The sequence below is a fragment of the Pteronotus mesoamericanus genome, unplaced genomic scaffold (genome assembly GCF_021234165.1).
Source record: "Pteronotus mesoamericanus isolate MK-2021 breed Mesoamerican mustached bat unplaced genomic scaffold, CSHL_Meso_final scaffold_125, whole genome shotgun sequence".
In the NCBI taxonomy this organism is placed as follows: Eukaryota; Metazoa; Chordata; class Mammalia; order Chiroptera; family Mormoopidae; genus Pteronotus; species Pteronotus mesoamericanus.
In genome coordinates this window covers 7,638,007-7,663,976 of record NW_026555304.1, presented here as the reverse complement: position 1 = coordinate 7,663,976, position 25,970 = coordinate 7,638,007, and positions in this window count along the sequence as shown.

Sequence of the window (25,970 nt, the reverse complement as noted above, 5' to 3'; positions counted from 1 at the left end):
TGCAGGTAACCCAAGGAGTAGGAGGTAATGAAAGGACCACTGGACTGTCAGAGGCTTAGGTCATTGCCCAGTATGAGCAGCCTGGTGAGTGGAGAGTGACATATTAAAGAACTTGCAGTTTAGCAGCAAGTATCATCAGGAAACCCAGAAGTAAAAGGAGCTCTGACTACCTGACACTAGCAACAGGACCTCAGGAACCAGGTTGGGCAATTCAGTTCTGGTGGCCAGACACAAACCAAACTCCCCCACATCTATGCCACCTAAGGGAGGGAAAGATGACGTGAGAGCTTGCCCTTTGAATTCCTATTACCCAAAGTGAGCATTTTCCTGGAAGAGTGTTCTTCAGATCCTAAGAGGCAAGCTTCCCGTTAGCTAATAATCATCATTAACCCTCATTGTAGTACATGCCAGTCCCTGTTCCTACAGTCCTTGGGACAACTCCATGTGGTTGGTGCTACTGGTCACCCCCAGGCTCCTCAGACAAGCAACTGAGTCTCTGAGAGGGGAACCACTGAATCTGAGAGCAGGGAATCTATATGTGAACAAGGATGCTTGCCATTTCCTAGACTCAACACCCCCCCAGCAGCTTCTGACACAAAGGTGTTTGTTTTTCCCCACCAGATGTGGGGCCACTGTACTGGGAATGCACACTCAAGAGAACTGTGATTCTGAGATCTTGGTCATGCATACCATTCAATCCTGCATGTGCCTTCCCAAAACTATTCACTTCTCTCCCAACACAAGGACAAAGCAGGAGGCCATGTCGAAACAGATATATTACTTTTTAATTTTAGCTAACATAGAACACTGGTACCATCAAGCTATTTATTGTGGACTCTAAAAAGCATCCTATATAACTTGTTTAAGTTAAAATTCCCACATGTCTTCTGGTGCCATTGTAAAATATATGTTGAATGACTAGGCTCAAGAAGCAGCTATAGCTGTCCTCATCCTGAGTGCTCAACCAAGTGTGTGCGACCATGGCCTTCTGCACATATCATGCTAAGAAAAAAAAAAAGGAAAAAAAGAAAGAAAGAAAGAAAGAAAGAAAGAAAGAAAGAAAGAAAGAAAGGAAGGAAGGAAGGAAGGAAGGAAGGAAGGAAGGAAGGAAGGAAGGAAGGAAGGAAGGAAGGAAGGAAGGAAGGAAAGAAAGAAAGAAAGAAAGAAAGAAAGAAAGAAAGAAAGAAAGAAAGAAAGAAAGAAAGAAAGAAAGAAAGAGAGAGAGAGAGAGAGAAAGAAAGAAAGAGAGAGAGAGAGAAAGAAAGGAAGGAAGAAAGGAAGGAAGGAAGAAAGGAATGGAAGTCTCCCTCTCTCCTCTTCCCGGTCCTGGAAAACAAGCAAAGAAACAAATAAGCAGCCAGAGAAACAAAACACCTGGGTGCTGGTGGTTGGATGTGTGCTTCTTCAACATTGGACTGAGTTGTCTCTAAGAGCCCTGCTACAAAGCAGGAATCAGGGCTTCCATGGTGGACATGAGACCCATACCAGAAGCTGGTAGAAAGCAGGGCAGCAGGAATCAGGGCACCATAGTGTGGCAATAAGCAAAATTGCAGCAGAGGTGTCTGCACTTGTTCCCAGCCCTTCCCTATTCATTTCCTGCCCTACAAAGCTGCAGGCCCATGAATCAAGCACGGCTTCTGCAATGGGCTGAGTTGTGCCCCCAAAATTGATATGTTGACTTTCTAACCCCCTGCACCTCAGAATGTGACTGTAGGTGGTGGAGATGATGTCTTTACAGAGGTGATTAAGGTAAAAGGAGGCCGCTAGGGTGGGACCAATCCAATATGACTGGTATCCTTATAAAAGAGATTAGGACACAGACACAGATTAGAAATGACCTTGTAAGGACACAGGGAGAAGATGACCATCTACAAGCCAAAGAGAGGGGCCTCAGAGGAGACCAATCCGACCCACACGTTGATCTCAGACTTCCAGCCTCCAGGACTATGAGACAATTAACTTCTATTTTCTAAGCTGCCTGTGTGTGGTGTTTGCTATGGCAGCCTGAGCTAACTGATACATCTCCTTAAGCATGAGCTTCAGCCACTGGTCCTCACCCCAACCTTTGCTTCCAGGTCTGCCCCAGCACCAGGCTCCTGCCTTGGCCATTCCTCTGCCTCTCAGTCTTGGAGCCTGTGTCCCTTGCTGAAAAGACCTCTCTCAGGGGTCACAGCTTTCTTTTTCTTCAAATACCTCATAACAACTTTCCTCCAGGATCACCCCAACTCATTTATTCTCTCTGCTGTTTTCTCAGCAGTGAAAGAAATTATGATGTTTCCCCCAAGAACACTAAATCTGAAACTTAGTAAGTGTTGCCATCTTTGAAGTGGTCACCTCAGAGGTCATACTCATATCAAGAAAGCTGCCACTTTTTCAAACATCTTCTAAAATTTCTTAGCAGAACAGTGGTCACCCTTCTTTGAATCACCTCAGTCACAGGCAATCTGGCCCTCATGTGATCTGAGTTTTAGAAGCAGTGTCACTGTTTTGTGGAGTGAATTGTGGTTGGAAGAGGCCCTGGAGTTGGAGGCAGATGCTGTTAGAACCAGAAGTCCTTCTGAAAGTATCTGGGGAGCGCTTACCAGGGCCCTGCTAAGCTGCAGTTTCTTAGTCCCATATAATGAGGGGCACCATGGGAACACCAGTAAATCTTTGTCATAGAAGAAGATATGGTAGTGGTGATAAAGTGATGACCCCTATGTCCAGACAATGAATATACAATACTTCCAATTGTTATTCCTGTCTCACAGTTGAGGAAACTGGGCTCAGAAAATTTGAACAACCAACCTGTCAATGACAGTTACACTTTCCATTTCATATTCACTTGCCAACCACCAGGCACTACATTAAGTGATCTAATTACCTCATCTTATTTCATCCTCCAAGTGACCTACTCAATATAAAGTTACTTTTACTTTTTTGCTATTGTTGCAGCTCTACAGACAAGGGCACTGATCATTGGAGAGGTTAAGCCATCATCCCAAAGCCACACAACTAATAGGCCACAAATCAAGGTAGATGTAGGCCTCTCCAGCTGCGAGTCTCGCTGCCAACCCTCCTTTCCTAATGCCTTCCAAGATGTGCAGCTGGCTGCGGTCTGGTCCTGCCCTGGAGCACGGTCCTCCCACTCTGCCTTTTCCAGCCAAGTCCCTCTTCTTTCCCAAGGAGCTGGGCAGTTCTTATCTGGGAAGGCACTCCTATAGGAGAGTTGACTTTCCGGTCCCCCGAGTGCCAAGCCCACAATTATAAGAGAACCACTCCGAGCTAGCCCTCTGAAGGCATTTGAGGAGCTTTGAGGAGCTTGAGCATTTAGCTTAGAAATGTTTCTTAATGTTCCCCAAGAAACAGGGCTAAATCCATCAAAGATTTGAATTCCTCAGTGTTTGTTTTCATTGCAAAAGATGTACTCACTTGTTTTGGTATTTGCAGAGCAAATGGAACTCATACTAAATCCAGTATCATAGGACTTCAACATGCAAAGCTGCACCAAAGAGCATCCTGTGGTTTGCAAATGATCTTTGGAAACAGAGGCTCTGCCTTTTATTTAAGTTCCATGTACCTCTCACTGTGAAAGTCTTTGTTTCTGCATTCCTATCTATGTGCACAACCTGGATCTACCTGGAAGAGTTGCAGTGTCTGTGTTCTTACAGAACAGTGTTTGTGAAAGGAGAGAAAAGACTTCTACAGAATGGCCTTCACATGTAAGATATCTGGAGATGTCCCCCCATGTCTTCAAATAGGTGTTAAACAATTTATGGAAAGAAAGTTTTTTTCATGTACTCATCCTCCTCTCAAGACCTTGGGGGTTGGCTCAAATCTGCATATGGTGAGCCAAGCATGTTGCCAAGTCACTGCAAACAGGTCTAAAGGAGCAGCTGTCTGGCAGGTGTTGTAGCCCTGGGGTGAGGTATAGATGTGTCCTCCAGAAACTCACAAGGATAAACTTGTGTGACCAAGAGGACAGGAAGATGAGGCACTTAAATGATGTAGTCCAGTACAAGGTGTAACTGTGCTGTGATGTGCATTTTCCCAGCTTCTCACACATAAGGGAAGAATATCTATACCATCCACTATTAAGGAAGTCCATCGTAAATGAGTGCCTTAGGGGTCAAGTATAAAAGCTTTGGAGGAAGCTCTTATAAAGATAGTTTGGCTGCTCAGAAGCGCCTCTTAGATTGCATGCTGTTCCAGGCACCCAGACAAATGAGGAATGCCATCTTCCTCTGTCTTGGCAGGATGTTTCAGGAGTTTTTGTGGGACACCCAAATGTCACTCAAGAAGGCAGTCTGCTGGCAATCATGTTGCTGGTATAAGACGCAGAGAACCACAACTTACACAGGCCTTATTTGGAACATGGCTGGCAGCACCTTTGTACAGGTGTGGCCCTCAGCTGCCCACATGTGATGGCAAACCAAGTCCACAGCTGGGAAGGAACCACAGAGCAGAACCCATGTTAGTTTGGGACAGGCTGAACTGGACAAACAGTCTGTAATGCCCAAGCAGAATGTGTGAGGATCCAATTGTTGCATCCAGCCATAGGGTCACAGGGCAGCAGACACCTCCTGACATGAGTACGTCATTCAGAATCCTGACACACTTCCCAGCTCAGAAACAGTAAAATCCCTGTGAGTCATCGTCTGCAACCTAGAGCATGGTCACACCCCCTCAGGGGTAGGGAACTGCCAGGTAATCTGCAAAAATCCCCAAATATATGTCATTGCACAGGAAAACTCAGAGGCCCTGCAGGGCCATGGCTCCACACTGCAATTTTGGCCAAATCATTCAATTTGTCAAAGCTCCCAGTTTTCTTATATGTAAAAAGAAAATTAACCCCAGATAGCACAGTCATTGTGAAGGTTACATGAGAGAGCAAATGCAAGGCCCTCCCTCATCTGAAGTACTTACTATGTGTGCCGGTTTGAAAGTCCCAGAAGAGAGGGTGGTGTGGACAGATCCAGAAATTCACTGAGTCTAAGGGCATGATGGTGTTCCCATGCCCATATGGCCCCTGTGACCACTGGAGAGAAGAGTGTGTGCTCCTGTCATCCCAAAAGTTAGCTCTCTGGCCCAACCACAGGCAAGCAGCCTCCACTCTCCTTCAAACATGAGAGCTGGTTTTGCCATCGCAAGTCATTCTGAGTTCATGTTAGGTAACTTTGGCTGTGAAAGAATAGAGGGATGGAGAGGAAAGGCCCTTTTTGTGATTTCCCTGGGACTCTGCAGGAGACCAAGTGGGGCCCAATGCTGACGCCACTCAGACTGCTTCTGAGAGCCCAAGCCCGGGTATAGAAGATTCCCAGTGAATAAAAGTTTTATAAGCCTCGTTTCCTGACCCATCAGTGGGGTTTTGACACAGGTGCATAAATAATAGAAAATTTCTGAAATGCAAACTTTTCACCAACCATCTCACCAAATAAATGCAGCATGCTAAGACTTTTTGGTTCTTTATTTGCTTTTTATTGTGATTTAAAATATTGGTTGTAGAAAGTTCAGTTAATACTGAGATATATATATTAAAAAAAAAGGAATGCTGTAATCAACTATAATCTCAGCACCCACAGGTGTGGGGGCAGGTGTGTGACACTGGGGTCCCTGTACTTTCCCTTTGCATAGCCACTGGACAGTGGCTTTCTGGACATTCATTTGCAGGGGTCACATGCAGGAAAGTTTCATGTGGTCTGGGGGAAGAAGAGTTTGGGCCCCTCTCAGAATGTGGGAAAAGATGAAAGGATGGACCTACCTTCCAGCAAATTCCAGGCACTGATCTGCCCTTGGCCCACAAGTACCAGAGACCACAGACCCCTTGTGAACTGCCTCTCAAGGGTGCTGCATGGTGTGGATGGGGGGCTAGGGAGTAGTGCAGGGCCTTGCTTAGGCCAGGGAACTGTGGGCCTCCTTCCTGAGGACACACCCAAAACAAGTAGGGAAATGAGGCAATCCCAGTCAACGCTTCTTCCACAGGTGAAGTTCCTGAACCACCCAGTGAAGGTGAAAAGAGAACCCTTAGTACCCTCATCCTATCTCTAGGCTGGTGAGGTTGGGGACATGCCATTCAGTCTTTTGTTCTCTTCATAGATGCAAAATAGTTCTGGTTCTTTAACAAGGTTGGGATTTTTTAAGTATAGTTTTGTGGTCTTTTTTTATTGCCTTTTTTCCATTACCACTTATCTCCCTTATACCTCCCTCCTCTGCTCACCACAATCACCACACTGTTGTCCATGATTCTTTTTCCTTTTTGCTCAATCCCTCCACCCCCTAGACTCCACCCCCATAGCTGTCATCCTGCTCTCTATCTATGAGTCTGTCTCTATTTTGCTTGTTAGTTCAGTTTGTTCATTAGATTCCACATATGAATGAAATCATATGGTATTTGTCTTTTTCTGACTGGCTTATTTCACCTAGTAAAACATTCTCCAGGTCAGGTCATGGTTTTATTTTATACTTTCTCTTATATTCTAAATTTTCTTGAATAAGCATGAATTATGTTTATAATCAGAAAAAAATTTTAAAAACCTTGCGCTATTAATACAAAGAGGCAGATCTGTAACTGAGCGTCTGACTACATAGCACTCAAGGGAGCTACATTTTCTATGATTGTGGCTATGTCATTCTAGAAAAGGAAAAACTAAGGAAACCATAGAAAGATCCACGATTTCCAGTGGCTGGAGGTTAGGGGTATAGATAAATAGACACAGAGGATTTTTAGGGCAATGAAACTATTCTGTATTAGACTATAACAGTAGAGACATGTCACAGTGAATCTTAGTGTAAACTATGGACTTTAGTTAATAATAATGCACCCAATATTGGTTCACCACTTGTAACTGATGTATCACACCACTGCCAGGTGTTAACAATGGGGGGAACCCTAAAGGGAGAGGGGACAGGGAGCACATGGGAACTCTGTGCTTTCTGTTCAATTTTTCTATAAATCTAAAATTTCTCCAAAAAATAAAGTCCATTTTTTATAAAAAGTTATCCACCCCATTAGTTATCAGGAATATGCAAGTTAAAACCACAATAAAAATAACACTACACTCACCAGAATGACTAACACACAAAATCCCCTCAACATCCCAGATGGTGGTGTGGATGCAGAGCAACAAGAAATCGAATGCTCTGCCAGTAAGGGTCCATTAATGCAACATGTTAGGAAACTACAGTTTTTACTAAAGCAGAACATACATACAGCCAATTCACACCCACCTGAAATGCATACATACATATGCACACCTGAAATATATATGAGAATGTTAATACTGCATTATTTTTAGAAACCAAAACTCAAAAATTGTTTGTGAAACAATTCATTTATGGCAAGATAAATGATTTGAGGTATATTTGTATAATGGAATGCTATACAATGATTAAAAATAAATTATTGCTGTTCTACACAGCAAGATGGATAAATCTCATAGACCTAATGTGAGAAAAAGAAGTCAGTCACAAAGAACTCCATATTGGATAATCAGATTTATATAACATTGAAGAAAAACAGGAAACCAATCTATTTTAATGAAAGTCAGAAAGATGATTATCTTCGTGGTTTTGATGACTGGGAGGGAGTAGAAGAAAATTTTTAGAGTGTTAAAAATAGTTTATATTTTGATCTGAGTGTATTCATTTTATACAAATTTGTTTGGCTGAACACTTATGACGTGTGTATGTGTATGCATGTACACTAGAATAAAAATCCCTCATAATTTGTCATTTCCTTTGCTCAAATTTGTGACTGCATTTGATATCCGACTACTTTGACAAGGCTATGAGAGCAATGTACAATAGGTTGCTAAGTCTTGAAAGTCATGAGGACATAGAGTTTATCTCGGGAGAGGTAGGTAAATAAGGATAAACGTCAGCGCAAAGACTATGACATCCAAACTGAGAGACAGAAAATCAAAAGGAAAAAATAAATATCCCACAATATTTTAAGCCCATTTTGCCAAATTGTTGGCTTATGCTCTGCCTAGTAAAGTGAGGTCCATTTTCTCTTTTATATTTTTTAACTGTAGAGAAAAGAATCAAAAAATAACTTTATTTCTAGTTTCTCAGAAGCAAGAGAAACTTGTGTATTTGTGTCAAATTTTTCAGTTAAAAAGCCATGTGTATGAATGGCCAATGAACACACGGAAAGTCATTACAATAAGCACAGCCACTATAAACCCACTACAATAGTTAAAATTAAAGACTATACCAAGTGCTGGTGAAGGTGTGAAAAAGCTGCAAGTCACATATAATGCTGCATGGGGTGTGCAATTATGCAAACAGTGTAGAAAACTGGCAATATCTTATAAAAATTAAACATACACCCTTCTTTTGATCCAAATATTCCACTCATAGATATGTACTCCTCCCCACCCAAACACAAAGAAAGTAGAAGTGTACATCCACCAAAAGACTTGCATTAACATATATCCGTTTATCAGTAACAGCCAAAACTAAAAACGACAAACCATCAACTGTTGAATGAATAACATTTACTATGCTATATTCATAAAATAGAATGCTAAGTAATTACAAGAAACAACTTACTGATACATACAATAATATAGATGAGTCTTAAAAAATATTAAACTAAACACAAAAAGCCAGACAACAAAGGGTTCCTACTATATTTATTACCCTTTTTTATGAAATTGAGAGCATGTAAAACTAATCAAAGGGAATATAAATCAGAAGAGTAGCTGAAAAAAAGGCTTTGGATGGTAATGCCAATTTTTATGTGTTGTTTGCGTAGGCCTGTGTGCATTTGGAAGGTCACTGAACTGGGAGTTTAAGCCCTGTGCATGCCACTGCTTGCAATCTTGTCTTGATTAGAATATATACACACAAACACACCACACACTCAGATGTATCACCATGTACATAGACACACACATCACACAAACATAAACACACATTTTCCCCACATACCCATACCACACATTAAGTGCACACACTCCACACATAGACACATACACACATATACATCACACATACACCACATCCCCCCATGTACATCACACTCACATACCATATACACAGACACACCACACACAAATACACATATCACATACACACACCACAAACCACACAACACATGCACACATAATAAGGGGATCCCATTTTTAAGACAAGGAGAGTATGCCAAATGTACAAAGAAGAAGGTCGTCCCTCAGGACCCAACTCTGGGAGTAACGTCAGATTCACCAGGAGGTATTATTCTTTTCAGGGAAAAATTATCTGTCTTAAAAGCTGACATCTTGGTATTTTGTTTTGTTCATTGAGTTATTGCATAGTAGAAAATCCTATTATTTCTGAAAAGTATGGGGACCAGTCTTTACAATGAACAAATACAACTTTTCTCTGGAAAACCACAAACTGATCGATGTCCAACCCTATTTGCAGTTGGCCTGTCAGGAGCAGACAAGTGCCAAACACGTCCCAGTTATGGCTTTGCTAAAAGTAATTCCAGAGCACTGTTTCACGGAGCAATGATACTGGAACAATACTAAACCCAGACAGAAATCAGATATCCATTTTCACTGTGGGAATATTTCACTGGCCCCTGGATAGATCTTGGTTACAAAATTGCTGAGGCTTCATGACTCCTCCCTCAGCCTCAGGCAACAAGACACACTGGGAAGGATTAATCTCCACATCCCACAGGCAGTAGATATGTGTGTGCCAAGAAAGTAATCTTTACAGGTTAACATGAGTGCATTGTTTGAAGAAATGCAGCATTCTGACACTGAATCCAAAAAAGACAGATTTCATAAAACCAGTGAAGGGATCACAGTGTCATGGTCATCATTAGAAAGAAAAAGGGATGTCCATAGAAACCAAGAAGTAAGCAATGTGCCAGCAATTTGAAAGTTTATAAGAATATTCATCCCTCAGCATGAATTCTAATTTACAAATAGCTGCCAGTAAATATTATTTTATTTTATTTGGCAAATGATGTTAAACCTTGATACCTCATGTATGATGTAGATCTTGTTTCAGAAATTGTGAACCATAATTACATTAAACTACTACTTGTGTCAGACATTAAAAAATAATTATTTTAACTTAAAAAGATAATGTTATATTGATGAAAAGAGGTAGGTCCAGATAATAACTTTTAAGTGATCCAATCATTTTAAAAATGCACATGTTTGTATGAAAGAGAAAACGTATGACCAGATCCACACCAGGACATTAATGAGAAGCGAGGTCCAGCAGCATGTCAAATGGCAATCAGCCAGGCAAATTAAAACATGCCTGACATGGTGGGGCTGAAAAATGTGAGTCAAAAGGGCAGGTGCTTGTTGATTTGCCATAGTAGACTTCACAATTTAATAAAAATGCTATGGGTTTTGCTTTCTTTACTTAATATATCCATAAAAATTACAATAAGTATATTGATATCCACAAAGTGAGATTTTAAAAAATGTTTATTAATTTTAAAGAGAGAGATGGGGAGAGAGAGAGAAACATCAACCAGCCACCTCTTATACTTGACCCAGAAATCTAACCCTCATCCCTTTGGTGTATGGGATACCTCTCCAATCAACTGAGCCACACTGGTCGAGATCTAATTGGGATTTGGGTTGAGACTGCATTGACTCTATAGATCCAGTTGGGAAGAATTAATATCTTAACAATATTGAGTCTTCTTATCCATGAATATAAAATCTTTCTCCATTTGTTTACTTTTCTATTTCATTCATAAGAGTTTTGTAGTGTTCATCATGTAAATCTTGCACATATCTTGTTAGACTTAAAATTAAGTGTTTTTTTTCAATGCTAATGCAAATTGTTTTGTATTGTTATTTCAAATTCCAATTATCATGCTGGCATATAGAAAATCTATAGACATAATTTTACATAAAATCAATTGACATAAATCAATGGACATAATTGTATCCTGCAAGTTTGCAATAATGTCTTATTCCAAAGTTTTTTGGTTTTTGATTTTTTTTAGGTTGTTTTTACTTCTTTGGGTTTTTTTATACAGACAATTATATCATCTGTGACCAAAGCAGTTTTATTTCTTCCTTCCCCCAATCGGTATAACTTTAATCTTTTGTGGGGAGGTCTTATTGCATTATCTAGATCTTCTAGTACCATGTTGAATAGCTGTGGTGAAAGGGAACATTCTTATCTTGTTCCTGATTTTAGGGGAAAGCATCTAATTTCTCTTCATTAAATATGATGTTAGCAATAGATTTATTTTTAAACAGATGTTCTTTATCAAGTTGAATTCTTCTCTTTTCTTAGTTTGCTGAGAATTTTTATCATAAATGGGTGTTGAAGTTTGTCATATAATATTCCTGCATTTATTCACATGATTATGAAATTTTTCTTCCTTAGCTTGTTGATGTGATTGATTTCCAAATATCAAACCTACTTTGCATACCTGGAATAAATCTCATTTGGTCATGACGTATAATTCTTTTTATACAGTGTTGAATTTAATTTGATAGTATTTAGTTAAGGGTCTTTGTATCTATGTTCACGGGAAATATTGCTCTGTAGTTTTCTTTTTTTGCAATGTCTTTTTCTGTGTTTAATATTAGGGCAATTTTGGCTTCATAATATGAGTTAGGAAGTATTCCCTCTGCTTCTAATTTCTGGATTAGATTATAGGGAATGGGTAAAATTTCTTCCTTCAGTGTTTGATATAATTCACCCATGAACCCACCTGGGCATCATGGCCAGGTAATAAACTCTTTGGAGATTATTTATTATTGGTTCAATTTCTTTAATAGACATAGACCTATTCAGATAACCTATTTCTTTTTGTATGGGTCTTGGAAGGTTATGTCTCTCAAGGAATTGATCCATTTTGCCTGGGTTATCAAATTCGTAGACATAGAATGTTCATGATATTCTTTTGTCTTTTTTTTAAAGTCTGTGTGATCAGTGGTGATTGCCCCTCTTTCATTTGCAATATTAGTTACTTGTGTCTCCTTTTTTCTTTAGCTTGTCTAGAGGTTTATCAATTTATTTTATTGGTCATTTCAAACTATCAACTTTTAATTTTGTTGATTTCTTAATTTTCTCTTTCACTGATTCTTGCTCTAAATTTCATTTCTTTTCTTTTGCTTTGGATATAACTTCTTCTCTTTTTCATGTTTCTGAATATGAAATCTTAGGTTTTTGTGGGGTTTTTAAAGATTTTCTTCTAATATATGCATTCAATGCAATACTCTGTAAGTATTTATTTGCTGTATCCTATGAATTATGAGAAGTTATATTTTTATTTTCATTTAGCTTATCTATTATAAAATTTCTCTTGAGACTTCTTGCCTTGTTTATTTAGAAGTGTGTTGTTTAAAGCCAAATATTTTGGGATTTCAGCTACCTCTCTGTTATTGATTTCTAGTTTAATTTTGTTGTGGTCTGAAAGAAGACTGTATTATTTCAATTCCTTTAGGTTTGTTAATATGTGTTTTATGGCCTAGAATGACATCAGTCTCAGTGAATGTTCCACTTGAGCTTCAGCTTCAGAAGAATGTGTATTCTGTTGTTGAATGTAGTACTCTATAAATGTCAAAGAGATACTGTTGTTTTATGGAGCTCCTACCCTTCGTGACATCATGGATGGAACTGGAGAGCATTATGCTAAGTGAAATAAGCCAGGCAGTGAAAGAAAAATACTATATGATTTCACCTATAAGTGAAACCTAACCAACAAAACAAACAAGCAAGCAAAATGCAGCCAGAGACAAGAAAATAAAGAACAAACTGACAGTAACCAGAGGAGAGGGGGAGGAGGGATAATGCAGGAAAATAGGGGAAGTGCTGTCAAGTAACATGTATAAAGGACACATGGACAAAGCCAAAGGTGGTAGGCTCCAGGGTGGAAGATGGGGATGGGTGAGTTGGGGGGATTAGTGGAGGGAATATGTAGACAACTGTACTTGAACAACACCTGAACAACACCACCAACAAAATAACATTCAGTTTGATGATGTCCTTACTGATTATGTGCCTGGTGGATCTGTCAGGTACATGGGTTTGTAAAGTTTCCAACCATAATAGCAAATTCATCTATTTCTCCTTGAAGTTCTATTAGTTTTTGCCTCATGTATTTTGAAATCCTATCATTAAGCACATACATATTATGGACTATTATGATTTCTTGGAGAATTGTCCCCTTTATCATTATACCTGGTAACTTTCCTCCTTCTGAAGTTAGCTTTGTCTGAAACTAATATAACTTTCTTTCTTTCTTTCTTTCTTTAATTTAGATTCAAGTTTCTGACCTATATCACTTTTCTTTTCTCTGAAGAACTTCTTTAAAACATTTCTTGCAAAACAGGTCCACTGATAATAAATTTCTTCAAATTTTATTTCTCCTTCAATTTTGAAGGATAATTTTACTGGACACAAAAATTTAGGTCACTGAGATTTTTTTGTTTAACACTATAAATATTTCATTACATTCTCTTCTTGCCTGCATGATTTTTGAAGAGAAGTCCAATGTAATTCTTATCCTTGCTCTTCAATAAGCAAGGTGTTTTCTTTCTTCACTCTGACTTTTTTCAAAGTTTTTAAAAAGTATGATATGCCTAAGTGTAGATTTTTTGATATTTATCTTTCTTGGTGTTTTGTGAGCTCCCTGGATCTGTGATTTTGTGTCTGAAATTAATTTTGGAAAATAGTCATTATTGCTTTAAATATTTCTTCTGTTTCTTTCTCTCTTTGCTTTCCTTTTGGTAATTGTCCCACATTCTTGGGTATTTCACTTTTTTTATCAGTCTTCCTCTTTTCTTTTCAGTTTGGGAAGCTGTTATTGACATTATCTTCAAATTCAGAAATTCTTTCTTCAGCCATGTACAGTCACCTATTGTGCTCTTCAAAGACATTCATTTCAGTTATGTGTTATTTTTTATTGCTATCACTTCTGAGTCTTTAAAACTGCCAAATGAAACATCTTTTTGACCCAGCAATTCCACTGCTTATACTTCAAGAAGCCCAACACAACAATTCAAAAGAACCTATGCACCCCACTGTTCATAGCAGCATTATTACACAGCCAAGTGCTGGAAACAGCCTACGTGCCCATCAGTTAATGAGCAGATTAAAAAAAAACTGTGGTACATTTACCATGAGGTACCACCTCACACCGGTCAGAATGGCCATCATAAACAGATCCACAAACAACAGGTGCTGGCGAGGCTGTGGAGAAAAGGGAACCCTAGTCCACTGTTGGTGGGAATGCAGACTGGTGCAGCCACTATGGAAAGCAGTGTGGAATTTCCTCAGAAAGCTGAAAATGGAACTGCCTTTTGATCCAGCGATTCCCCTGCTGGGACTATACCCTGAGAACACCAAAACGCCAATACAAAAGAACCTATGCACCCCCATGTTCATAGCAGCACAATTTACAATAGCCAAGTGTTGGAAGCAACCTAAATGCCCATCAGTAGATGATTGGATCAAAAAGTGATGGTACATATACACAATGGAATACTATGCAGCAGAAAGAAAAAAAGAAGTACTAAACTTCGCAACAGCATGGATGGAACTGGAGAGCATCATGCTAAGTGAAATAAGCCAGGGGGCGAAAGACAAATACCATATGATCTCACCTATAAGCGGAACCTAACCAACAATGCAAAGAAGCAAGGCAAATATGACCAGCAACACTGAAAGGAAAAGAAATCAACAGAGACAAGAGGGAAGGGGGGGACAGGGAAAGGGAAGGGAAGGGGAAAGTCAAGGAACATATAGCAAGGACTCATGGACAAAACCAAAGGGGAAGAGCTGAGGGAGGGAACGTGGGAGGGGGCAAGGGAAAGGGGGGGGAAGGCAGAGACAAATGTATTTAAAAAGTAAATAAATTAATTTAAAAAAAAAGTTAAATATTAAATTTCTTATGTCACATATATTTCAGTATGTAACTGATAACTTTTCAAAATTTATATTGTATATAGTTTTTAATTAAAAATGTGTAGTATTTCAAGTAAATTTTCTAATTATCATTAATATATTATCATTAAACAAATTAAAATATTTAAAAAAAAAAAAACTGTGGTACATTTATACAATGGAATACTACACAGCAGAAGGAAAAAAGAAACTGCTACCCCTCCCAACAGCATCTATGGAACTGGAGACTATTATGCTAAGTGAAATAAACCAGGGGGTGAAAGACAAATACCATATCATCTCTCCTATAACTGGAACCTAATCAACAAAACAAACAAGCAAGCAAAATAGAACAAGAGACATTGAAATAAAGAACAAACTGACAGTAACCAGAGGGTGGAGAAGGGAATAACAGGGGGCGGGGGAAAGAAGGGGAAAGGTCAAGTCAAAGAGCAGGTATAAAGGACCTATGAACAAAGACAACAGGGTTAGAATTTAATGTAGGAGATGGGGGGTGGGTAAGGAAGGAGAGAGTAATGGGGGAAAAATGGGGACAACTATAAGCAAACAACAATAAAAAATATACAAAAAATGAGAATTTAATAATACCATTTCCATTAGCCAAAAAATACGAGATATTTAGGGATTACCTTGTCAAAAGAAGTTAAAGAACTCTACACTAAAACTACAAAATATTATTGAGAATAATTAAAGAAAACAGGTAAATGAATAAACATACTGCAGTTCATGTTTTGACTCAATATTGTTAAGATGTCAATTCTTCACAAATTGATCTATAAAATCAGTACAACCCCAATTGAAATTCCAGCAGTCTTCTATAAAAATTTTTAATTAAATCTAGAATTCATACAGAAATGCAAAATAGTCACAATGCCAAAACAACATTAAAAATAAGAACAAATTTAGAAAGCTAACTCTATTGATTTCCAGATTATAATGAGTTAAAGTAATAGAGATAGTGTGAATTTGTTGAAAATATAGACCCCCCCAAAAAAAAATCAATGGAATGGAATAAAGAATCCAGAAATGTAGCCAAAGTGTCTAGATAACTGATTTTGACCAATGTTCAAAAGTAATTTAATGGAGAAATTGTAGCCTTCCATTACAAGGTGTTACAACAGTTGAATATGTACACTTAAAAAAATGACAAGCTGGAGTTTTTTTAGCCTGTTTCAATGTTACTAATGGAGATAAATTCCCATCTCAAAGTAAAAACATTTTGTTTCTTTACAAAGTATAAAGATGGTGGGAATGTGGAGTTGAAAAGAGTCATGAGGGCACCAAACCAACCTGGGGCCTTGAATCCTTGATAGAGACTTGCCAGCAGTACCTTATTATTAGGTTGACACATGCAAAGGAGAAACAGAGAAAAGTGATAATAAAAAGATTAAAACATCTACAGTTTCAAAATAACTATTTTTGGAAGTTTGTATCAGGTGTCATGCAATGGAAATGGAGGCTTGTGGTTTATCAAGATTCTTCTAAAGAACTTTGAAAATTGGAGGCCATTCTTTATGGGGTTTGTTGATAAAAAAAAAAGGTAAGTTATGAATAGGTCATCATGACTGAGTTTTAAAGTTCACTTTCCCCAAATGAGCCACAGAGCCCAATTTAGAGTACGACCTTGGTCTAATCTGAATAACAGTCTGGATTATAGGAAGGTCTTGCACATGCTTTCAGCTCTCCTGCTCCTGGCACAAAATTGTATTTCAGGAATTACCTCAGACTCCACCCACTTCTAATGCCTACCAAGTTCATTAGCCAAGTTCAAAATGAAGGTGCTTTTATCCTCATTTTACTGAGGAAACTGGTCTGCTCAGAAAGCACACCTCACACCTCTCTGCTCTGTCTGCCTCAGCCCCAGCACACGGGGAGCCAGTGAACATGGGGAAGTGGGGAAGGGGGTAGGCTGGGGGACCACTGTGGGAAGATGCTGCCTCCTGTCCCCACTCAGGGAGCCACAGAATCCTCTTTCTCATGAGAATAGTCTTACAAGGGGCAGCCAGCTTCAAAACCAGTCAAAACACTTTTTTTTTATTACACCATGTACCGGAAATAAGCAAAATGACCATGTATGTGATCCAGCCAAGGAAATTAGACACATGTAGAACTATGTCATTAATAAGATGAGGCCCACCTTCCAAACAAATAATTGGAAAATGAGCCTTTGAAACTCCCACACTTTCAGGCAGAGGCTGGGATTGAAACACAAAGCACAATGGATCAGTTATCAGTTCCCCCTCCTGTTCTCCCTCTCCAGACTAGGAACAGTCCCTGGTCCATGTCCACTCTATGGGATGCAAAGATGGAGAGAGAGATATGAGTATGGGTGGCCTGGTGGACTGGTGGCCACAAAGAGCAACCCTCCCAGGATCCATGCCTTTGGGAACTCCTATGCAATACCCAAGGACATATTCTGAGATACTGAAGATCAGGACTCTGCATATGAATTTAGGGGAGGAGACACAATTCAGCCCATAATACCCAGGAAGGCGGGGTCAGTGGTATCCAGAGACATTACACAATAAGCACTAAAAACCTGGAGTGGATCTGTCCATGTGCAACTGGAAGCTCTGCTGGGACCCTCTGCACAACTAGGCCTCTTCTTTCTCTGCTGTTGACTCAGAGCAAATGAACCATAAGTGCTTACTTGGATGTGAGGCTATAAATGACCTTTTAGGGGCACACACCTTTGTAGGTCCTGCACCTTGACCTTTGAGGTTTAACTGCAATTTCATAACCTAAAAAGTCAGAGACTGTGGGGCTCATTGACCAACTACTTTGGATTCTGCATTTCATCTGTCTCACACCCATTTTACCACATTTTACTTCAGAAAATATTTTAAAAATTAAAATCTTAATCTTTTAGCCAATTGTCTCACTTGAATCTAATTAATCTACTAAGCATAATAATACAGTTATTTTCAATCTATACTTAAGATCATAAAATGGAACTCTCTGAGAATATCTAACTTTATTTACCCAATAGAAGAATTGGAAACTAACATTTTATTTCAAGTAAACATAAAATGTGGCTCATTATTTTTTTTTACATGGTACCTCATGGGGGAAGGTGGAAGGTGAAGAGAGGAGGAGGGCCAACTCATGATCACAGATGCACCAAATCTTAATGTCCAGATAATTGCCCAAATGAAAATTACAAAAAGATCTCCCTCCAACCAATTTTTAGCTATGCTAAAAGTATCTCTCTGCGTCTCAGTACATTTCCATTTTCTTTTTGTTATTCCCTCTTTCTGCTATGTGGCTTTGCTTCATGTTGTGAATTTTCTCTAATTTTCAGATCCTTTTTTGTCTGTTGTTTCTTATCTTTTCCTTTTCCTTGATTCTTAAGTTCAATTTTTGTTGGGAACTGTCCTGTCTTGTTTCAGGGACTGTAGCCTCACCAACAGGCGAGTGGGCCCCAAGGATGGAGCTGAGCAAGGAGGCCTTGGGAAAATAGGCCACTGAGAAAACAAAACCAGTCCCCCTGGCAGGGGCACAGCCTCTGCCTCCCTCACATCACCCTGCTTGTTCCAACAAAACACTAAGTATTAAAATTCAGAGCAGAATGTGTTGTGTTTGGGGGGTTTTGGGTTGTTTTTTTTTTTTTTTTTGTCATTTCACATGTCCCCCTCACTGAATTATAAACATAGATATACTGCAGGGTGATGACAAGACTTCAGGTCATTAAACAGTGTGGAATCTCTGGTCTGAAAATGTTTCCTGATATGACCATCCACACTGCAGCTCTCATTGCGTATAACATGGCTGCACATGGGAGAGCGCTGCCACTGGTCACTGCTCCTCCCAGGTCTGGACAGCAACTGCCACATCAGGAGGACCAAGCGCATCTTCGGGAGTGTGGTGCTCCAGGATCTGAGGGTTACCGTCCGGGGCCAGCTAGGATGGGATCGGGGACTCTGAATCCCACAGAGCCCATCCCAGGGGTGTAATGGATGGTGGGAATAAACACAAGTCGTCACAAACACTTCTCTGTTTGCCAGGAGAGGGGACAAGACACATCCCTCTAGTGGGGAAGGCCCAGAGTCCCTTTGTTCAAAGGCTTTTAGTAAAAGGGTTATCAGTGGGGCTAGGTAATAGGAGTGCACAGGTTATCTCATTATATCAGTATGTTAATGTTCATAGAGAATGGGTGATGTTTTGAAGAAAACAAATGGCAGGAACATACTGATTTACATGGGTCTGAGAGGAGACTAGTAAACAAGAGAGACCTAAACGTGAGAGCATAGTATACATAAAAGAATGCCTAAGGGTATAGGGTTAGGGTCTGTGAATAATGTAAATTTCCTTCCCAGCATGAGCTGGCTATAGCTTCTGAGGGAAAAACAAAGCACACTTTAAAGAATTTACTTTTAGGCATGATTTCCCTGGGAACCAACAGATCTGGTCTAGGACTGACTCCGGTATTGTTTTGAGTCTGAGCCAGGCCGGGGGAGGGAGCAGCCAAGAGACAAGGAGACTTCTTTTGGTTAGAGTGAGGACTCTGGCCATGTGTGAGCTGAGCCGAGGGGTGCGGGCCTTTTAGCCCTTTCTCCATGTCCCCCAATTTCTTATCTGCTGCCCAGACCAGCTGATATCTGTCTTAGGTTGTTATCTCTGCATGAGATAACTTACCTGTCATGGATCACTGACCATCACAGGGCAAAGCAGAGAGGCAGAGCTATGCCCCTAACAGGGGGGGACAGGTTATGTCTCCACAGGGGCCTGTTTCTCCAAGGCTTCCCTGATTATTTCCAGCCCTGGGGTCCTTCCACCTGTCGGTGTGGTTACGGTTCCTGAAACCAGACAGGGTATTTCCCAACAACCGTGGTGATCAGAGATGGGGCGCACAGACTAGAGTGGTTTTAAGTTCCTCTCCTTGGTCTGCACCATGACTTTCACACTCATTAGTTACCCCAGCTTCATAGCCACAAAATGAAAAGGGGCAAGTCATCTACAAGATCCTGGTTGATTGAGCTAAATGCATTACTGCTTCTCAGGAACACAGAGCTTCAAAATAGGCATGTTCCTTTCCACTTCCCTTCAGACATTTCACTCCTTTCCATTTTTCTTTTCCTCTTCTTAAAAGATTTTATTTATTTATTTATTTACTTACTTATTTATTTATTTATTTAATTATTTGAGAGAGGGGAAGGGAAGGAGAAAGAGAGGGAGAGAAACATCAATGCGTGGTTGCCACTCCCATGCCCCCTACTGGGAACCTGGCCCGCAACCCAGGTATGTGCCCTGACTGGGAATCGAACTAATGACCCTTTGGTTCATAGGCCAGCACTCAATCCACTGAGGCACACTAGGCAGGGCTCACTCCTTTTCATTTTTCTCTCTTCAGTAATTTGCAGAGGACAGATTTCTTCATCTTCAGGAATGTCAGAGTAATCCTGGATCTCTGAAACTGGATGTTTCTCATTGATCACAAACAAATGGCAAGGTGGGGCCTTCTCTGCATGTGTTTTCCTTACTGCTCTGTTTGGTGGGCCTGAAGAGTTAACTACATGTGTCCTGGTTTATCACCAAGGTGAAATGCTGGCCCCCAGGCTGCCAACATAGGTGCTGTGGCTTTGCTGTGCTCACAGAGCTGAGGAGACGCTAACATGTGGCTTCAGAAGCTGCCCTTTGAGCACTCAGTGTCACCAGTGTATGTGAAATCAGATGGGGAAGCAATGTGCCTATGTCCAAGGCCAGCACATCTACACAGCTTTTCAAGAGTAAGCTCACCACTGCCAGGATCCAGACTGGGTCAGTTTCTGGAAAGGCAGGCAATCTTGTGGGTCCTTCCCCCTATTAGTATATAAGAAGGTTGGACCTGCTCAGGTGTCTTCTGGGGCATCATGGCTGAGTCATAACAATGTGATATGGCACAGCAGGCTTATATTTCTGAAAAACTCTCTTCCGGTGACACATTTTCCTGCCCCTCTGACAAACCACAGCCAGATGGCCTAGCAGATTCTTTCCATGGCTGGTGGGCTGTTTGGGGTTCCTCCAAAGATTTTTGAGTGTGAGGTATTTGAGTTCACAAAGAACACAGAGATGATTTCACTTATGGGAGAACTCAAGCTTTAAGGAACTTCAGGTTCCTTCCTAAAATTCAGAGCCAATAAATGCCAAGTGGGCTCTAGGTCAGGCCCTTGGGTGCCAAGCCTGGAAGTCTCATGACCCTCAGAGAGTAGGGCTACCTCACTGGTTCTAGGTAAATGGACTAGTAACATCCTTCCCAGCCCTTCCTGACCTGCAACACCAATAGCTGGTCTTTGCACAGTGGGTAAACCATGTTCAGAGCTTTATCAACCCAGTTTTTATTTTTATTTCAGGTTTAAGCTGAAGTTTTTGGCAAGATCAGTAACATCTTGGTTACTAGAATACTTTAAGACACTTGAGACAAATAACCTCAAGTTGCCTTGGACAAAATATGCTTTAGGGATATTTCAATGGGATTTGATTGGGATGGTTGAGCAGTGTGCAAGGGACGCTCTCTCACAGGAGCATGTTTGGAAAAAAGGCAGAGGGAGATGGCTTCAACAACTCAGGTAAGGGATTTTTTCCTCAGGCTGTGAATGTCCTCTCCTCTTCCCCCATCTGTATTCCAAGTCTAACAACTTCATTATTCATTTGGGAAGAGGTCAACCAGCTAATTGTCTCCATCCCTATCTTCTCTATGAAGATGAGATTATTTATTTAGCAAATCCCATGCTCCATAACCCCATATCTGACCAACACCCATGCCTTAGCACACAGACCATTTCCTATGTGCCCCTTCCCATTTCCCTTGCACACTAACAGCTCAGTTCTTTTCTTAGTTGGAGGCAAGTGAACAGCATTGGTGACCAGGAGGAGTTGCTCATTCAGCAGAAATTCCCCATAAACATGAGCCCCATCTGCTGCCCAGATGTCCCTTGTACCCTGCTGGGCCCTTGGCCAAAAGGCCTTATCCTCCAAGTGAGAGTATTATTCCTGGAGACATCTGAAACCAATTTCAAGTCCTTTCCCAAATCTCCCCTTGGCCGAGGAGGAAAGACCCTGCTGTGGATAGTGCAAATGCAGGCCAGACAATCCCCAGGAATGAGGGGAAACTTCCATGCCAGCATTCACAGAGGGAAATAGTCACCCTGTCCTGGGTCTGTTTCCCATCCAGCAGAAGTTACTGGGACAAGAAATTCAGAAGGAGAGTTTCTTTAGTTCTTATTCTACCCAAACACTGATCTAGTGTGCATAGATTAAACCTATAACATGTGCATATCCTGAAATTGTGACTTCCATAAGCTCACCCTCAGAGAGAAATATCAAGAGGGCCAACACAAAAAAAATACTAATTCAAAGTGTATCTGAATCAGTTGTATATTCTTGAAGGAAAAGTATATGCACCAGAAAATAATGGGGTATATAGAGAATGTTTACAGAAGGTGTGTGTAGAGTGTGTGTAAAGGGAGTTTGTAGAGGGTGTGTGTAAATGTATGTGTACAGGGAGTGTGTAGAAGATGTACAAGGAGTGTGTAATGGACAGTGCAGTGGAAAGATGAATCAGAGGGAGGTGTGAACTGTGGGTTAGGTTGAAGATGTTTAGCTACTTGTGTGTCAGTGTGTGATGAGAAGGGGCACAGAACAAGGGTTTTATATAATTCTCTTGAAACTAAAACTGCCATTTCATGTTTTCATAAACTTGAAATGACTCCCATAAAAACACTTCCAAATTAATTACGAAGAGCTGTTAAAAGTATTTGCAGATATTTTACCGGAGTGCACAATGGAAATGTTTTCATGGATACCTGTTTTACCCACAGCTCTTAAAATTGTAAGTGCACTCACCTCTCAGTGGGTACCTTCACTCCAAAATGCTTAAAATTCTAAAAATTTTCAATTAGCTGTTAAGGAAAGGTTGAGATATAGCTCTTAAAGCTAGTCTACCCTAGATGAAGGGTTAAAATGTTGAAAGTAAGAGCTTAATGAGGAAAGGGAGAGAATAGGGGAAAGAGAGAAATAAATTGACACTTTCACAAGAATATCCACTTTGAACATATGTTGCCCAGCTCAGGAAAGAATACCTCTGTGGAATGGACATCTCTTGGGGAAGAGAAGTGAGACAGGTGGGAGAGATGGCAGGGAGAGATGGCTCCCAGGGCAACATGCCCCTTACCACCCCTCACACCTTCCTTCCCATTGTGTCTTCTGTGATCTCCTTCTTTGAGTGTGGGTGGCTCTTGCTTCTAACCAAGAGCATACAGCAAAGGTGATGAGATGTTACTGCTGTAGGTAGGCTATAATACATATATAAGACTGTCATGTTGTATACATATATCATGTATGTATGTGTACATACAAATGACACACTCCGGCTGTCCTTGTAGAAGCGAACTGCCATCTTGTGAAATGCATAAGGGACTGCCTTGAGAAAACATGAAAGGCCTCTGAAAACTGAGCTTTCTTCAAATAGCCAGAGCAACCCTGAGAAAAAAGAACAAAGTAGGAGGTATCTATCACACTGTCTGATTTCAAGCCATACATAAAGCTACACTAATTGAAACAGCATGGTATTGACACAAAAACAAATAAATCAATGGAACAGAATTGAGAGCCCAGAAATAAATCCAAGGACATATAGTGAACTAAAATGACACAAGGGTGCAAAGAAATACTCAATAAAGAAAAGATAGTCTCTTCAATAAATTGTACTGGGGTAATGGGATAGTCACATGTATAAGAATAAAACTAGACCCCTATCTTACACCACTCACAAATATTAACTGGAAATGGATTAAAGACTTAAATGTAAGACCTAACTAAAACCATAAAACTCCTAAAAGAAAATGTAGCAAAAAATTTCTTGACATGAATCTTTAGCTTTTGGAAATGACACCTAAACTACAAGCAACAAAATAAAAAAATAAACAAGTAAGACTACATCAAATTAAAATTTTTGGTTTTTTATTTTTTAATATTTTTAAATCATGTTTATTCTCTTACAGTTGTCTCAATTTTTCCCCTTTTGCCCTCCCCCACCCATTCCAACCAGCCACCATCTCCCACAGTCAACTCCCAGTCTGTTGTCCATGTCCATTGGTCATTCAAACATGTTCTTTGTTTCATCCCTTCTACTTTATACCATTGTCCTCCTTCCCTATCCCCTCTGGTCACTTCCAGTATGCTCCATGTTTCCATGCCTGTGGTTTATTTTGTTTGTTAGTTTATTTTCTTGAACAGATTCCACTTATAGGTGAGATTATATGGTATTTGTCTTTCACCGACTGGTTTATTTCACTTAGCATAGTATTCTCCAGTTCCATCCATGTTGTCGCAAAAGGTAGGACTTCTTTCTTTCTTTCTTTCTTACTTTCTTTCTTTCTTTCTTTCCTTCTTTCTTTCTTTCTTTCTTTCTTCTTTTTTTAAATGCAAAATGATTTTATTTGTTTTCTAAAATGTCAAAATGCATTAAAATATTAAAAGATTTAAATCCATTATAAAGTCTCAGCAATTAAACCAACATGACATCAGCACAGAAATAATCAAGTAGATCAGTGAAATAAAATGAACATTCTAGAAACAAACCTATATATCTGCCTAACAATGTAATATATGATTAAATTGATATTTCATATCAATGGGAGAAAATAAGGTTTATTCGACAATAAGCTGCATGGACCTCTATTACCTGAAATAAAACAAATATAGAGCCCTATTTCACACATTATACAAAAAAATTTTCAGGTGAGTTAAAAATCAATATGTAAAACCTAAGGAGTTTTAGGACAAAATATAAAATAATATTTTTCTCACCCTGAATTAAAATATTCAAAACCAGAAGCTATAAAGTAAAATATTGACAATGTGACTATATTAAACTTGTTTAATATACAGTAATATACATATAAAAAATTAAAGGACAAGTAATAGAATAGGAAAGCGTTTGCAACACAGCTAAAAAAGAGTTAATAGTTTTTTGGGGGGGTTATTTAGGGGAAAATATATTCCACAAACATTTAATCAAAAAATGGATAAAGAATATCAAAAAGCCATTTGAGGTTTTTTAAAAATAATAGAAGTAGTCAAGAAATAACACAAGAACAAGTTTAGTTTCAATAAATAGTCAAGTAACAACTAAAATAGCACATTATGGTCGCAATAAGTTTAATAAATATTTAAAATATTGGTAATATCAAGTATTGGTGGCTATGAAAGGAACTGGCTATTCATACACTTTTTTTCTACATCTTAAAGCAGTCTCTTTAGCATATTTTGCAATGCTGGTTTGGTGGAGATGTATTCTTTTAGCTTTCTTTTATCTGGGAAACTCTTTATTTCACCTTCCATTTTAATTGAAAGCCTTGCTGGGAAGAGCAGTCTTGGTTGCAGGTCTTTGCTTTTCATTACTTGGAACATTTATTGCCATTCCTTTCCAGCTTAGAGTGTTTCTGTTGAGAAGTCAGCTGCTAGCCGTCCCGGGACTCTCTTGTTTGCTACTACCTGTTTTTTCCTTGCTGCCTTTAGGATTCTCTGTTTGTCTTTGATATTTGCAATTTTAATTATGATGTGTCTTGGAGTGGGCCTCATTGGATTCCTCTTGAATGGGACCCTCTGTGCTTCCTGGATGTGTGTGACTTTTTCTCTCCTCAAATTAGGGAAGTTTTCCATCTTTACTTTTTCAAACAGGTTCCCTATCCCTTGCTCCTCTACTTCTCCTTCTGGTATCCCTATTATATGGATACCATATATGTTTCATGAAACATATTATATGTTTCAGGTTGTCCTGCATTTCCCTAAATGTCTCTTCATTCTTTTTGAGTCTTTTTTCATTTTCTTGCTCTTTCTGGGAACTGTGTTCTACCTCATCCTCCAGCTCGCTGACTCATTCCTCTGCTTCATCGAGCCTGCTTTTGATTCCTTCTACTGTGTTCTTCAGTTCAAAAACTTTATTCTTCATTCCCTCTTGTCTCTCATTGAGAGTTTCTATGTCCTTTTCATGCTGATATAGTTTGCAGTAAGTTCCTCATAATTTCCCTGTAGTTTTTGTAATTCTCTCTGAGCTCACTGAGCTCACTGAGCTTCCTTAGAACCGTTGTTTGGAACTCAATATCTGATAGTTCACTTGCCTCTATTTC